General features: G+C 46.5%; 1 protein-coding gene across 2 annotated transcripts in view; it reads left to right on the forward strand.

Moving 5' to 3' along the window:
- Positions 1 to 15,154: 15,154 nt before the first annotated feature.
- The window catches only part of ZNF835 (zinc finger protein 835), a 30,833-nt gene continuing 28,978 nt past the window's right edge, over positions 15,155 to 17,009 (forward strand). For both annotated transcript variants that reach the window (XM_007998276.3, XM_073015866.1), the window contains exon 1: positions 15,155 to 15,398. The gene's annotated coding sequence lies outside the window, so the exon portion shown is untranslated. The remainder of the gene's footprint in view (positions 15,399 to 17,009) is intronic.

Here is a 17,009-nt window from a genome sequence, read left to right on the forward strand (position 1 = left end):
GCGTGGGAGACAGAGTTATTACTCAAATCAATCTTCTTGAAAATTCAGAGGTTAGGGTTTTTCCAGGCTAGTGTGGTGGGCCAGGGAGTCCACTTCTAGGTGGGGCTAAAGGACCAGTTGGTGGGTTGAGAGATTCGAATGGAGCCATTGGCCATCAGAAATGCAAAAACCTAAAAAGATATTTCAAAAGGCCAGTCTTAGGTTCTACAAGAGCGATGTTATCTGCAGAAGTAATTGTGGAAGTGGCAAATCTTGTGACCTCTAGACTCCTGGTTATCATTTAAGTCTATACCTTAGCAGAATTCAGGCTCCTCATCCTCCTAACCTGGTGACTTTTCATTAGCTTTACAAAATTTCGGGGTTTTTTTTTGGGGGGGGGAAGGGCCATTATCATTTAAATTATGAATGAAAACATCTCCCCCAATTAACCTGGCCTAAACTCAGCAATGATCTAGACACTTTGGAAGTTAAAGGCAAGATGGGGGCCGGTTAGATCAGACGTCTTTCACTGTCGTAATTTTTGCTGTCGTAATTTTTGCAAAGACGGTTTCCGTGGTATGGCTCTGGAGAGATTCTTCAGTTCCGGTACCGGCATAACTGTAGAGAGAGTGCAGGCTGGATTTCAAATTCTGCTCAGCTCTACGGACATGAATCTAAATGCAGAGGAAAACACACACAACCATCCCCAGCGGCCTTGGCCGTGAGCAAGGTCCTAGGAGCGTCCACATTTTACAGAAAGCACTGGGCCCAGAGATGGAAGGTCTCCAGGCTGCCTGTCCCTGAGTCCACACCCCCATCACCTGCTCCCCCAGCCTGTCTCTGGACATCCAAGGAGAGGGGTCTGGCACCTCCTAGAAAAGAGTTTCCAGGACTGCGGTCTTGTTCCACCCTCAGGCTTGGGATAGCGCTCGTGCCCCTAGGGGACAGCTGGCAGTGTCTGAAGGGGTTTTTAGTCATCACAGGAGTGGAGAGCTGCTGAGAATCCAGGAATGCCCCTCAACAACCCATGTGGCCTACCAAATTTTCAATGTTACCCTGGAAGAGAATACATGATACAGATGACCCTCCCAACATGTTTGACCATCGCCATATTGACCTCCTCCCCTCCAAGGCTTTCGTTCAATCTCCCTAAGCCATCCACTCCTACCTGCCTTGTCATTACCAATAACCAAGACCACTCAATCCCCTCATTTCGAGCACCCCATTCCCATCTCCAACATCACATCCTATGTAACAGATGACTTACCAATAACCAAGACCACTCAGTCCCCTCATTTCCAGCATCCCATTCCTATCTCCAACATCACATCCTACCAAACAGATGACTTACCAATAACCAAGACCACTCAGTCCCCTCATTTCCAGCATCCCATTCCCATCTCCAACATCACATCCTACCAAACGGATAACTTATCCTCCTCACCTGATACCAACATTCTTTTATCCTTTAAGGACCAACACTCCACCATTTTTATCAAACCTTCACTGCCACACCCAGGTCGCCTTCTAGGGTCAATCTGTGGAGTGGATTCTTTCTGCACACACTCCACTCTCACAGTTTTGTGTGATTCTCTTGAAAAACCCCATCCATGTTTGGCTCTGACTCCCCTTGCCCTCCCCCTTACTCCTCACTCCTGGTGGCTGGAAAGGAACAGCCCCACCCCATTGCTGTTCTCACCCTCCCTTCATGGTGACTCACCTCCAAGGATTCTGAGCACAGCCTGGAAGCAGGACCAGCTTCTCTATACACACTACTACTTCAGTGCATGACCACTGCATAATGGCTCTTTTTTTTTTTTACAGAGTTTTTCACTCTTGTCACCCAGGCTGGAGTACAATGGCATCATCTTGGCTCACTGCAACCTCCACCTTCCAGGTTCAAGGGATTCTCCTGCCTCAGCCTCCAGAGTAGCTGGGATTACAGGTGCCTGCCACCACACCTGGCCAATTTTTTTGTTTTGTATTTTTAGTAGAGCTGGGGTTCCACCGTGTTGGCCAGGCTATTCTCAAACTTCTGACCTCAAGCAATCTGCCTGCCTCAGCCTCCCAGAGTGCTGGGGTTGCAGGCGTGAGCCACTGCCCCCGGCAGACTTTTCTGATCTTAAGACTTCAACTCTTTCATTCACATTGTCAGCTTATTCCTATTTCCCAAACAAAAGTAACAAGATTAAAAAAATATTTTTAATCATGTCCAAAAGGAAGTGAGATACAATTCTTACTTTTGCCCTTTGAACCTCTTCTATCTCCAGCAACAAACCGAAAACCTGAGATACTCGCAACTTTAGGTATATTTTTCAACCACACTCCAAGCTTACATTCCAGGCGAGGAAGAGAACAAACAGTAAGCAAGGAAAAGAAGCATTAATTTACGTGCAGTGGCTCATGCCTGTAATCCCCATGCTTTGAGAGGCTGAGACAGGAGGATTGCTTGAGGTCAGGAGTTTGAGACCAGCCTGGGCAACATAGCAAAACCCCATCTCTAAAAATAGAAAAAATCAGCTGGGGCTGAGATTTGTAAACTGAAGGATGAAAATATAAAATACAAAATTAATTGATAAAGCATCAGCAGGCTTTGACAGGATGGATTTCAATTTTAAAAGAAGTTCTGTGGGTAAAGTGCTATCAAACAGCATCACATGCTACAGAGAAATATTTTGTGACTCAGCTGATGTGATGGTCTTTATCGTTATCTTATTTTAAGAAATTGCCACGGACACATCAACCTTGAACAACCACCACCATGATCAGTCTGCAGCCATCAACACTGAGGCAAGACCCTCCACCAGCAAAATGGTTATAACTCATTGAAAGGTCAGGTGATTCTTATAATTTTTTAGCAATAACATATTTTACATTAAGATGGGGATATTGTGAACTGGAGGATATATTCTAAATTCTAAATTCTTTGTGGTCATTTTACAATGTTCACAGCATCTTCACGAGGAGTAGATTCCATCTCAAGAAACCACTTACTTTGCTCATTCAAAAGAAGCAACTCCTGTAATCCCAGCACTTTGGGAGGCCGAGGTGGGCGGATCATGAGGTCAAGAGATTGAGACCATCCTGGCAACACGGTGAAACCCCATCTCTACTAAAAGTACAAAAAAAAAATTAGCCAGGCGTGGTGGCACATGCCTGTAGTCCCAGCTACTTGGGAGGCTGAGGCAGGAGAATCGCTTGAACCCGGGAGGTGGAGGTTGCAGTGAGCCAAGATAGTGCCATTGCACTCCAGCCTGGGTGACAGAGTGAGACCCTGTCTCAAAAAAAAAAAAAAAAACAAAAGAAAGAAAGAAACAACTCCTCACCTGCTAAAACTTTCTTATGAGATTACAGAATTCAGTCATATCTTTAGGCTTTACTTCTAATTTTAGTTTTCTTGCTCTTTCTACCACATCTGCAGTGACTTCCTCCATTGAACTCTTGAACCCCACAAAGTCATCAATAGGAGTTGAAATCAACTTCTTTCAAACTCCTATTGATGTTGACATTTTGACCTCCTTGTTCTATTTATAGAGCACAGGTAGAGTAGGTTTTGCACAGTGCTGAAGAGTCCTAGAATTTTTAGGCCATGCATGGTGGCTCACGCCTATAATCCCAGCACTTTGGGAGGCCAAGACCAGCAGATCACTTGCGGTCAGGAGTTCGAGACCAATCTGGCCAACGTGGCAAAACCCTGTCTCTACTAAAAATACAAAACTTATCCGGGCATGGTGGTACAACTTGTAATCCCAGCTACTCGGGAGGCTGAGGCAGGAGAATCACTTGAACTCAGGAGGTGGAGGTTGCAGTGAGGCAAGATTGTGCCACTACACTCCAGCCTGGGCAACAGAGCGAGAGAGACTCTGCCTCACAAAAAAATAAATAAATAAATAAATAAATAAATAGTCCTAGGACTTTTGGAATAGTAAAAAAAGCATTGGATTCCACTGACCATCACCAGCTGCATTAGTTCCTAAGAAGAGAGTCAGCCTGTCCTTTGAAGCTTTGAAGCCAGGCACTGACTTCTCTCTAGCTATGAAAGTCCTAGATGACATCTTTTTCCAATAAAAGGCTGTGTTGTCTACATTGAAAATCTGTTGTTTGATGTACTCACTAAGGACCTTCACTAGATCTGCTGGATGACTTGCTTCAGCTTCCACACCAGCACTTGCAACTTCACCTTTCACTTTTTTTTGTTTGTTTGTTTGTTTTGAGACAGAGTCTTGCTCTTTTGCCCAGGCTGAAGTGCAATGGTGTGGTCTTGACTCACTGCAACCTCTGCTTCCTGGGTTCAAGCAATTCTCCCCCCTCGGCCTCCCGCGTAGCTGGGACTACAGGCATGTGCCACCAAGCCCAGCTAATTTTTTTGTATTTTTAGTAGAGACAGAGTTTCACCATGTTGCCCAGGCTGGTCTCAAACTCCTGGGCTCAGGCAATCTGCCCACCCTGGCCTCCCAAAGTGCTGGGGTTACAGGCGTGAGCCACTGCGCCTGGTCCACCTTTCACTTCCATATTATGAAGACGGTTTCTTTCCCTAAAGCTCATGAATCAACCTCTGCTAGCTTCCAGCATTTCTTCTACAGCTTCCTTACCTCTCTCAGCCTTCATAGAATTAAGGAGAGTTAGGGCCTCACTGTGTATTAGGCTATGGCTTAGGGCAATTTTCTGGCTGGTTTGATTTTCTGTCCTCACAGATGGCTCAAACTTTCCTGACTCGGCAATAAGGGTATTTCCCTTTCCTATCGTTTGTGTGTTCCCTGGAGTAGTCTTTATTTTCAGTCCAGAACTTTTCCTTTGCACTCACAAGTTGTCTCACTGGTGCAAGAAAACTAGCTTTCACCCTGTCTCGGCTTCCTACCTGCCTTCCTTACTAAGCGTACTTATTTCTAGCTTGTGATTTAAAGTGAGAGACCAGCAACTCTTCCTTTTGCTTGAACACTTTAGCATCATTGTAGGGTTATGTTTCGGAAGAATTCAAATACAGTTGTGTCTCACAGAATAGGGAAGCTTGGATATGGGGAAATGGGGGAATGAACAATTAGTGCAATTAATGGGGCACTCAGAACAAGCACATGGTTTTTGTTGTTGTTGTTGTCATTGTTGTTTTAGAGGGAATCTCACTCTGTTGCCCAGGCTGTCATGCAGTGGTGCCATCTTGGCTCACTGCAGCCTCCGCCTCCTGGGTTCAAGCAATTCTCATGCCTCAGCCTCCTGAGTAGCTGGGATTACAGGCCCGCGCCACCACACCTGGATAATTCTTGCTTTTTTATTAGAGACAGGGTTTCACCATGTTGACCAGGTTGGTCTCGAACTCCTGACATCAGGTGATCTGCCCACCTTGGCCTCCCGAAGTGCTGGGATGACAAGCACGAGCCACCATGCCCAGCCACATGTATTATTTAGATTCCCCATCTCATATGCATGTGGATTGTGATGTCCCAAAATAATTATAGCAGTAACATGAAAGATTACTGACCACAGATCACCATCACATCCATGATAATAATAAAAATGCTTGAACTGTTATGAGAGTTACTGAAACATGATACCGAGGTGTGAGGTGAGCAGGTACTTTGGGAAAACGGCACTCTCAGACTTGCCAATGCGGACGTGCACAAACCTTCCCTTCGAAAAACCTCCATATCTGTGAAGTGCATTGAAACGAAGCACAACAGAAAAATGGACGCTTGCATTTTCCAAACAAAATTCGCAATAAAGATGGTGTGGCTTTTCATTTCTGCAAATATCGTTAATGTTTTCCTTACCACTAGATGGCTATGATCAAACTGTCTGCTTAAATCAGACACGAGCAATATTATGCCATCCAGAGAAAATGAGGGAAAATGCAAATAAAGTCTTCGTGTGTTTAGGACAATTATTTGGAATTGTGGATTCCAAATCTTGATTTCCCCCACATCCCTGGAGTCCTGGAACTCCATTTTTGGGAAAAAGTGGTCTAACAGATATACAAATGATATACAGGAGATTATAAATGGAGGTCATTTGAATAAACAAGAGGTTGTCCATGAAAGAAACTGTGGAACATCCAATCACCTTCCTTAGTCTCCACAACTCCCCTGGCTGAGGAGGAACTCCTTCCCCGACATCCCCCACCACTGTCCAGGTATATGAGGTACTTAGGTACCCGATTTTACGTATATGAGGTACGTAGAAGAGTCAAATTCATAGAAGTGGAAAATAAAACGTTGGTTTTCAGGGGCTGGAAAAAGGGAAATGAAGAGTTATTGCTGTTTCCATGGTGACTCATCTCCAAGGATACTGAAGGTTGCTCGGCAACCAGGTCACCTTCTCCATTCTCTCCCTGATCCGAAGAACACTTACTGTATTCCTGTTATTATATCCTTATAGCCACATCTGCCTGAAGAGGTAACCCTACAGTTTAGTTTTAAGGGAAGTATGGCAGTATTTCCTATCTTCTGACACCACATTAAGTAGAAGCTACAGGGATTCACAGTTTCTACATTGGTTCTCTCATTTTTTAAATTTTTTTGCAGTCATCATATCTTTGTGATGCTGGGTTATCGGTGGTATCTGTGATAAAAACAATAACCCAAAAAAAATCAGGATGAGGACATCAGGGTGACACGGTTCAGTCTGATTCCTACATTTGAGAAGTTGTGCAGGAACCAACAGACAAACACATCCCATTATTAAGTAATTATTATTGAAAAGTGAAAGAAATATTTTTTTCTTTGGCAAAGAGATAATGAACCACTTCATTCCCATTTCCATGGACACTATCCACAAGACAGAAGATAACAACCACCCACAGGGCTTGGAGAAGTTGGCACATCTGCACTACTGGTGCAATTGTGATATGATGCAGATTCTGCAGGAAAAAAATGACAATAGTTCTGAAAAGAATAAAAATAAAATTCTCTTTCTATCTCTGGATATTACCCAGAAGTATTGGAAGCGGAAAATTAAAGAGATATATGTACACCCATGGGCATAGCAGCATTATTCATGAGAGTCAAAAGTGGAAGCATCCCAGCACTTTGGGAGGCCGAGGCAGGCGGATCACAAGGTCAGGAGATCGAGACCAGCCTGGCTAACATGGTGAAACCCCGTCTCTACCAATAATACAAAAAATTAGCCGGTGGTGGTGGCGGGCACCTGTGGTCCCAGTTGCTCGGGAGGCTAAGGCAGTAGAATCGCTTGAACCCAAGAGGTGGAGCTTGCAGTGAGCCGAGATTGCACCACTGCACTCCAGCCTGGGAGCAAGACTCCGTCTCAAAAAAAAAAAAAGGTAGAAGCAAACCAATTTGCTCGTTAACCAAGTTTTGGTTAAAAAGTCAAAAAATAACATATCAGCAAGGCTGTAGAGAAAGGGGGACACTTACATACTCTTGGTGGAAATGAAAATTAGTCCAGCCACTGTGGAGAGCAGTTTGGAGATTTCTCAGAGAACTAAGAGTTGAACTGCCGTTCACCCCAGCAATCCCATTACCAGGTTTATGCCCAGAGGAAAATGAATCATTCTGCTAAACAGATACATGCACCTGTATGCTCGTTACCATTCTATTCACAACAGCAAAGACTTGGAATCAACCTAGGCACCCATCAACAGTGGATTGGATAAAGAAAGTGTTGCACACCTACACTATGGAATACTATGCAGCCATAAAAAGAAAGAAAACCGGCCAGGCACGTTGGCTCATGCCTGTAATTCCAGCACTTTGGGAGGCCAAGGTGGGCAGATCACATGGGGTCAGGAGTTCAAGACCGGCCTGACCAACATGGGGAAGCCCCGTCTCTACTAAAAATACAAAATTAGCCAGGCGTGGTGGCACATGCCTATAATCCCAGCTACTTGGGAGGCTGAGGCAGGAGAATCGTTTGAACCCGGGAGGTGCAGGTTGCAGTGAGCCGAGATCATGCCATTGCACTCCAGCCTGGGCAACAAAGAGTGAAATCCATCTCAAAAAAAAAAAAAAAAAAAAAAAAAAAGGAATGAAACCATGTCCTTTGCAGTGACATGGATGCAGCTGGAGGCCATTTCCTTAAGCAAATTACCTCAGAAACAGAACGCCAAATACCACGTGTTCTCACTTATAAGCAGGAGCTAAACATTGGGTGTACATGGACATAAAGATGGAAACGACAGGCACTGTGGGCAACCAAAGAAGGGAGAGAGGAAGAAGGACATGGGTTGAAAAACTACCTATCAGGTACCATGCCCACCACCTGCGTGATGGCTTCAGTCATATCCTAAACCTCAGCATCAGGCAATAGGCCATTGCAACAAACCTGCACATGTATCCCATGATTCCAAAATAAAAATTGATAAAAAGTAAAGGACATCCTGACAGGTGCTATAACTTGGATGAACCCTGAAGAATGATGTCAACTGAAATAAATCCATACCAAAAAGACAGATAATATATGATTCTAGGTATATGAGGTACTTAGAAGAGTCCAATTCATAGAAATAGAAAATAAAATGGTAGCTGCCAGGGGCTGGAAAAGGGAAGTGGAGAGTTATTCCTTAATGGGTACAGAGTCATGGTTTTCCCAGACTAGAGTTCTGAAGACATATGGGACAGATTAGGATACAACAAGTAAATGTACTTAATTGCTGAACTTTACACTTAAAAATATAGTTATGCTGTAGTTCCAGCTACTCAGGAGGCTGAGGCAGGAGAATCACTTGAACCCGGGAGGTGGAGGTTGCAGTGAGCCAAGATCATGCCACTGCACTCCAGCCTGGGTGACAGAGTGAGACCCTGTCTCAAATAAATGCAAAAAATTAGCCAGGCACAGTGGCGGGTGCCTGTAGTCCCAGCTACTCGGGAGGCTGAGGCAGGAGAATGGCGTGAACTCGGGAGGCGGGGCTTGCAGTGAGTGGAGATTGCGCCACTGCACTCCAGCCTGGGCAACAGTGCGAGACTCTGTCTCAAAAACAAAAACAAAACAAAACAAAAAACTATTTGATGCTACCATCCATTCGGCCCTTGAAGATCAGCACTCCATTGATTAAACTATCACTCCCACTCCCAGGTCACCTTCTGTGGTCAATCATTCCAATTAATTCCTTCTACACAAACTCAACTCTCTGTTTCATGTTCTCTTTTATGCGATTCTCTCGGAAAGCCTTGTCCCTGCTGGGCCTGACTCTGCCTGCTCCATCCCTCACTCCTACAGCTGCAGGGGCCTGGGGAGGAACAGCCCCTCCTCCACAGCCTGTTTCCACTCCAACTTCGCGGTGGATCCTCTCCAGGGATGCTGAGCACAGCCTGGAAACAAGGCCAGCTCCTCCATTCTTTCTCCCTCCAATCGACGTGGCATCGGCTTACATTTTTGTGTATGTTGTCCATGTCCCCGTTACTACAAGATGGCTAGATTCTCTAATTGACTACTTAGTTCAAACACTTACAACATTACATCATCCAGAGACAAAGAGAAAGAAAAGGCAAAAAATTTTCTTTTTTTAGATGCAGTCCTGTTCTGTTGCTCAGGCTGGAGTGCAGTGGTGTGATCTCAGCACACCTCCACCTCCTGGGTTCAAGGGATTCTCCTGCCTCAGCCTCCTGAGTAGCTGTGATTACAGACGCCCACCACCACACTCGGCTAATTTTTGTATTTTTAGTAGAGATGGGGTTTCTCCGTGTTGGCCAGGCTGGCCTCAAGTGATCTGCCTGCCTGGGCCTCCCAAAGTGATGGGATTACAGGCGTGAGCCACCATGCCTGGCCAGAGTGCTAATGTTAGGAAAATACTTTGGAATTGTGAACCGCCTTAAAGAATCTTGACTCCCCCAGGAATCCCTGAACTACATTTTAGAAAGCGCTAACCTGAGAGATACACAAATAATACGTGAAAGTATAAATGGAAGCCATCTGAATATAAAATCAGGAGGTTATTCAAAAGAAAAACAAATGAACTGTGGGACATTCGCATCACTTTCCTGTTCTCTGCAGCTGCATTTGGCTGGGGCAGCATAGCCCTTCCCCCGCTACCTGTTCCCATTCTGTTTCCATGGTGACTCATCTCCAAGGACACTGCATGTTGCTAGGCAACCAGACCAGCTCCTCCATTCTCTCCCCTACCCCCACTAATTCCTACTTTGTTTCTGCTGTTCTATCCTCACAGCTGCAACCCTGCACCCAGGTAATGTTACATTTGAGGGAAACACAGCATCGTTGATGTCTGACACCACATGACATTCTCCAAGCTACAGGTGTTCACAGTGTGAACATTCGCTGTGTCCACCTTTCCTTTGCTGACATCGCGTGTGGGTGATGCTGGGGCGTCAGTGCTTGCTGTGCAGAAAAGTAACTGTCACATGAAAACTAGCAAGGATGAGGAAATGGGGGCGACATGGCCTAGTCCGAGTCCAAAGTTTTAGAAGTCGTGGAGTGCCCAAAAGACACACACATCCTATTATTAAGTAACTGTCATCATGGCAGAAGGAAAGGAATTGTATTTTTCCTTTCAAAAAGAAAAAAGGAATCACCAACACCCATTAACATGGCTACTCTCCATTAAGCAGAATGTAGCAGGTGTTGGCAGGGTTTGGAGAAATTGGAGCCCTTCTGCACTGGTGTTGGAAATACGACATGATGCAGGGGCTGTGGAAAACAGGAAGATGGTTCCCGATAAATTAATAATAAAATAACCATCGGACCCAGCAATGCCACTTCTGTGTATATACCAGAAAGATTTGAAAGTGAGAATGAAGAGATATTTGCACAAACATGTTCATGGCAGCATTATTCATAACAGTCAAAGGTGGAAGCAGCCCAAGTCTCCATTAAAACTAAATGGGTAAATAAAATATCATGTTTATAGACAACGGAATTTTACTCAGCTTTTTGTTTTTCTTTTTTTTTTTTTGAGTCTCACTCTGTTACCCAGGCTGGACCGCAATGGCTCAATCTCAGCTCGCTGCAACCTCTGCCTCCCGGATTCAAGTGATTCTCCTGCCTCTTCCCGGATTCAAGTGATTCTCCTGCCTCAGCCTCCCGAGTAGCTGGAATTACAGACTCCCATTACCATGCCCAGCTAATTTTTGTCTTTTTAGTAGAGACAGTGTTTCACCATGTTGTCCAGGCTGGTTTCGGACTCCCGACCTCAGGTGATCCACCCGCCTCAGCCTCCCAAAGTGCTGGGATTACAGGCTTGAGCCACCGCGCCCAGCCTACTCAGCCTACTCAAGAGAATTCTGACTCATGCTACAGTATGAACTAAAGAAACACTATACCAAGTGAAGCAATCAGTCAGAAAATGACAAATATCATGTAATCCAACTTCTCTAATACACATAGAGTGCCCACATTAATACAGACAGAAAGCAGAATGATGGTTCCAAGGGCCTGGGAAGGTGGACATAGGGAGTGCTGTTTAATAGGTACCATTTCAATCCATTTGTGTTGACAGCTCAGAATTCTGTGGTCTGGGTGATTTGTAAACAATAAACATTTATTTCTCCCAATTGTAGAGACTGGGAAATCCAGGATTACGGCGGCAGCAGATTTGGTGTCTGCGGCAGTCCCATTTCAAATAGATTGCTTCATCTAGGGCTCCTCAAATGGTAGAAGGGACAGCAAGGCAATTAATGCCCTCTTAGCAGGTGTTAAACCAAGCCTGAGTGCAGCGGCTCATGCCTGTCATCCCAGGAATTAGGTTTCAACTCAAGAATCTGGGAGGACATTCAAACCATAGCAGGTCCCATTTCAGTGTTGCAGGACTGAAAGAATCCTGGAGCATGATGGTAGAAACCATGCAAACAGTGAAAATGGGCTAAATACCGCTGAACTGGGCACTGAAAAAATGGTTCGAATGGTAATCTTCTGTTTTGCCATGTTTTTATGTTCAAGGTTAATGTTAGTAAGACAATTGCTCAAAATGGTAAATTTTATGGTATGTGTATTTCGCCACACTTAAAAATTGCTGGTCATGGGGGCTCACGCCTATAATCCCAGCATTTTGGGAGGCCAAGGCGGGTGGATTGCCTGAGGTCAGGAGTTCAAGACCAGCCTGGTCAACATGGTGAAACCGCGTCTCTACTAAAAATACAAAACTCAGCCAGGCATGGTGGTGCACGCCTGTAATCCCAGCTACTGGGGAGGCTGAGGCAAGAGAATCGCTTGAACCCGGGAGGTGGAGGTTTCAGTGACTCGAGGTGGCACCACTGCACTCCAGCCTGGGCAACAATAGTGAAACTCTGTCTGAAAAAAAAAGAAAAAGGAAAAGAAAAGTTTAAAGAAATGTCTATTTACTTTTGCATTATGCTAGAATGCCACCTATTGATGGCAAAGGCACTGATATCATACACATTGCCTCAAATTAGAGTAAAAAGAGAAGACAAAAGAGATCTTACAGTGGGTATGTTTATATATGGTTTGTTTGTTTTTTGAGACGGAGTCTTATCCTGTAGCCCAGGTGGGAGTGCAATGGTGCAATCTCGGCTCACTGCATATCTTAACGAAATAAAATAAAAATAAATGGTGATGATGGGCCAGGCACAGTGGCTCACGCCTGTAATCCCAGCACTTTGGGAGGCCGAGGCGGGAGGATCACCTGAGGTCAGGAGTTCGAGACCAGCCTGACCAACACGGTGAAAACCCGTTTCTACTAAAAATGCAAACATTAACTGGGCATGGTGGCGGGTGCCTGTAGTCCCAGCTACTCCAGAGGCTGAGGCAGGAGAATCGCTTGAACCCATGAGGCGGAGTTTGCAGTGAGCTGAGATCCTGCCATTGCACTCCAGCCTGGGTAAAAAGAGCGAGACTGTCTCAGCAAAGAAAAAAACAAACAAACAAAAAACATTTCACAGACAAGGCACAGGGAGGTTAAAGCACTTGAAGGAGTTTTTAGGGGGCACCAAGAAGCTTGCACTTCAGGTATGTGTTCCTGGTACTTCAAGGAGCCCATTTGGCAAGACTATTCCTGCGGGGAGGGTGGGAGTAAAACTGGATTTCCTGGGTCTGCAGAGCTGAGGACCCCAGCCTGGCCTAGAGTGACTTCTTTGTGGCCCCCCTCCCTTCCCCCTTGATCCCAGAGCCTTCCACCGGAATCTTGTCTTTTTTTCTCCTATTTTTAAAGGGATTGGTTAGTTCTGAGCAGGATTAGTCCTTCCTTCTGTGATGCAATAGTGCCCTCAAGTGATTCTGTGAAGCTTGAAATGTATCTTTGCAAGTGACTGAAGGACAAAGTAACATTTATCATGGTTTACATTTTTCCTGCTTCCTTTTTTCTTTTGATTTTTTGGGTAAAGTAGGACTTGGTAATTTGTTCTAATTGTACTTAGAACCAACATTTATCTCAATAGTCTTCCTCAGTCAGTTCTCTCTCCACACCCCTTCCTGCCCACTTCCCATAAGACTCCTGCTACGGAAAGTGTTGTTGTTGGTGTTGGTGGTGTTGTTGTTGTTGTTGTTGTTTTTGAGATGGAGTCTCTCTCTGTCACCCAGGCTGGAGTGCAGTGGCGCGATCTCAGCTTACTGCAACCTCTGCCTCCTGGTTCAAGTGATTCCCCTGCTTCAACCTCTGAAGTAGCTGGAATTACAGGCATGTGCCACCATGCCCAGCTAATGTTTGTATTTTTAGGAGAGATGGGGTTTCACCATGTTGGCCAGGCTGGTCTGACCTCAGGTGATCCACCTGCCTTGGCCTCCCAAAGTGCTGGGATTACAGGCGTAGGCCACCGTGCCCAGCCCTGCTATGGTGAGTTCTGTCGGCCAACCTGGTTGGGGCCCAGAGCCTGGTAATCCAATCACATGCTAATCCAGGTGTCGCTGTGAAGGTATTTTGCAGATGTGGTTATCTTCTACAACCAGTTTTTTTTTTTTTAAGAAAAGGTTGCCCTCGGTGATGTGAGTGGGCTTCATCCAATCAGTTGAAGGCCTTCAGAGTAAAACTCAGGGTTTCCCAGAGAAGAGGAAATCCTGCCTCAAGATTTCAGCATCAATGTCTGCCTGAGTTTCCCACCTGCTGGCTGGCCCTACACACCACCTCACACAACTGTGTGAGACAATCCTTAAAATAAATCTCAATCTCTGCATACATTAGATGATAGATAGATAGATAGATAGATAGATAGATAGATAGATAGATAGATTGATAGATAGATAGATAGATAGATACATAGATACATAGATACATAGATAGATAGATAGAGAGAGAGATAGAGAGACAGATAGATAGATAGAGATATATACACACACATATATATCTGAATTTCCTGGGTCTGCAGAGCTGAGGACCCCAACCTGGCTTAGAGTGACCTTTTCATGGTCCCCCCCTCTTTCCCCTTGATCCCAGAGCCTTCCACCAGAATCTCTATTATGTATGTATACACATAGACAACACAGAGGGAGATAAGAGAAAGATTTTAAGGAATTGGCTCGCATGATCTATTTATATCTATTTACATATACATCTCTAATATATATGTGGATAGGTACATAGCTATCTCCTATTGATTCTGTTTCTGAACCTGACTGATACAGCCTCACGTTCTATTTATTTTATCACCCATTTTTAAAAACTGGTAAAAACCATGTTCACAGAAACATTTATCACAGCAGGAATCTGAAAATCACATACATGGTCCTCAATTACAGGTCGGTTATATAAATGCACAGAGCAAGTTTTGCAAATGCCAACTCTGAAGTTTTCTTTTTTTTCTTTTTCTTTTTTTTTTTGAGACAGAGTCTTACTCTGTCACCCAGGCTGGAGTGCAGTGGTGCAATCTCTGCTCACTGCAAGCTCCGCCTCCCGGATTCACGCCATTCTTCTGCCTCAGCCTCCCAAGTAGCTGGGACTGCAGGGGCGTGCCACCACGCCCAGCTAATTTTTGTATTTTTAGCAGAGACGGGGGTTTCGCCATGTTGGCCAGGCTGGTCTCGAACTCCTGACCTTAGGTGATCCACCCGCCTCGGCCTCCCAAAGTGCTGGGATGACAGGCGCCCGGATTCAGGTGCCTTCTTTCTAAGCCTGTGGGTTCGGCCTCATCCCCTGAGCAAGAAAAAAGTCCCACCCCTGAGTCAGTGCTGGGCGGGGCTCGGGGCAGCCGCCCGGCCTTCCTCGGGACCCCAGGGGCCAGAGCCGGCGGACCTAGCCCGTGCCGACGCTTAGCCTTCTGGGAGTTGTAGTTTCGATGACCGAGGCTCTGCAAGCCTTAGTCGTGGTACCTGCGAGCGCGCAGTGCCTCCTGGGAGTTGTAGTTCCTAAGAGCCGGGCGGACCTGATGCGCAGGCGCAGTCCACCCGGGCCTGGAGCGCTGGCCGCTCCGCAGTGGCAGAAGTGTTGACTTTCGCTCCTCTAAGGAAGGAGGCCCCAGGGTCTGTGTTGGCCCAGGAGGACCCGAGACTGAGTAGAAGCGGAGCCGACTCCACCAGGCTGGGAGGGGGCCGGCCAGCGCGTTCGGAGGTGATCCCGGGAGGCGAAAGTAACGGTGTGTAGTGTGCGCGTGCGCGCGTGTTCGTGCAGGTGTGTGACCGCGTGTGAGCCCGTCCCTGTGTGTCATTGTGTCTGCACCTGCTCACTCGGTGTCAGCCCGTCACTGTGTCTGCACAGGCTTACTCGGCAGTGCTAGCCTGTGCAGGTGTGTGACTGACTACCTGTGAGCCCGTCCCTGAGTATCACTGCGTCTGCACCTGCTCACTCGGCGGTGCCAGCCCGTCACTGCGTCTGCACCTGCTCACTCGGCGGTGCCAGCCCAGGCAGGTGTGTGACTGCATATAAAGGCATGTGACACTTTATCGGTGTGTCATGTGCTCGTTCATGTGAAGTGGTGTCTGCGATTCGCAGCATTTCACATACACGTGTGACTGACTTTGGGCAAGTCTGAAAGTTCTCCTGGATGTGAGGTGTGTGACCCCACGTGTGCATGTCTGGGTGTACCACTGTGTAGACTGGCTCGGCCTGCCAGCACAACGATGGGTGACCTGGGCATGCGAGCCTGTAGAGTGCCATGCTGTCTGAAGTGTGTGCATCCACACACACACGATGGAGACGCTGCACACGTGGGCTTTGGCCATGCTGGAGCTCTGTCCAGTGTGACTGCACACGTGTTCAGCCATCCCCTGTGGGTGTGTCCTGGTGATGGCCTGCCTGTGTGGAGTAGGTGGTGTGTGTGACTTTGTCCCTCTCTGTGCACCTCTTCACACAGGGATGCTATGTGTGGGGCTGCGTGTGTGTGTAGCTACGTGTGCCCAGGACCCTGCGTGCGTGTGTGCGTGTGGCTGCAGGTGAGGGCTTCCCACCTGCCTCCTTGCATGGGGGTTGGGAGGGCGACTGTGTGTCCCTGGATATGGGTGTGGGTGTCTCTGCATGTCTGTGTGTGTCTGGGCGGGTATGATTGTGTATGACCCTGTGTGTGTCAGAGCGTGACATCATGCATGTATCTACCTGTGATCTTGTAATATAATAAGAAATATATGTTTACTCTTTATCCCCAGCTCCTGGCACCAGAGCCCCTAAAACCCTTGGAATTTCCTGAGTGACAGGGGTAAAAGGAGTGTCTTTTGCAGCTCTTAATAAGCCCCTTTCAACCACACCTGTGTTTATGCTAATGGAGGACTCCTGGTAGACCCCTAAATACATTTATGCTAATAGAGGACTCCTGATAGACCCCTAAGTACATTTATGCTAATGGAGGACTCCTGGTAGACCCCTAAGTACATTTATGCTAATAGAGGACTTCTGGTAGACCCCTAAGTACATTTATGCTAATGGAGGACTCCTGGTAGGCCCCTAGGGTGGACTGGTTGCCAGGGGAGGTAGCCCTGATGAGCATTCCAACCTTCAGCCAGCCCCTGCCTCCTGGGAGGGGAGAGGGCTGGAAGTTGAGTTCATCACCAATGGCCAGTGTCATCACACTTATGTCAGTCACGCCTGTATCATGGAACCCGCATAACCGCCCTAAACTTAGGGTTTGCCGAGCTCTGGGGTTGTCGAGCACCCAGAGAGGGCACAGTGCTCTGAGCTCCTCCCCATACCCTACCCTGTGTGTCTTCCATCTGGCTATTCCTGAGTTGTGTCCTTTATTGGAAACCAGTAAGAG

The sequence above is a fragment of the Chlorocebus sabaeus genome, chromosome 6 (genome assembly GCF_047675955.1).
Source record: "Chlorocebus sabaeus isolate Y175 chromosome 6, mChlSab1.0.hap1, whole genome shotgun sequence".
In the NCBI taxonomy this organism is placed as follows: domain Eukaryota; kingdom Metazoa; phylum Chordata; class Mammalia; order Primates; family Cercopithecidae; genus Chlorocebus; species Chlorocebus sabaeus.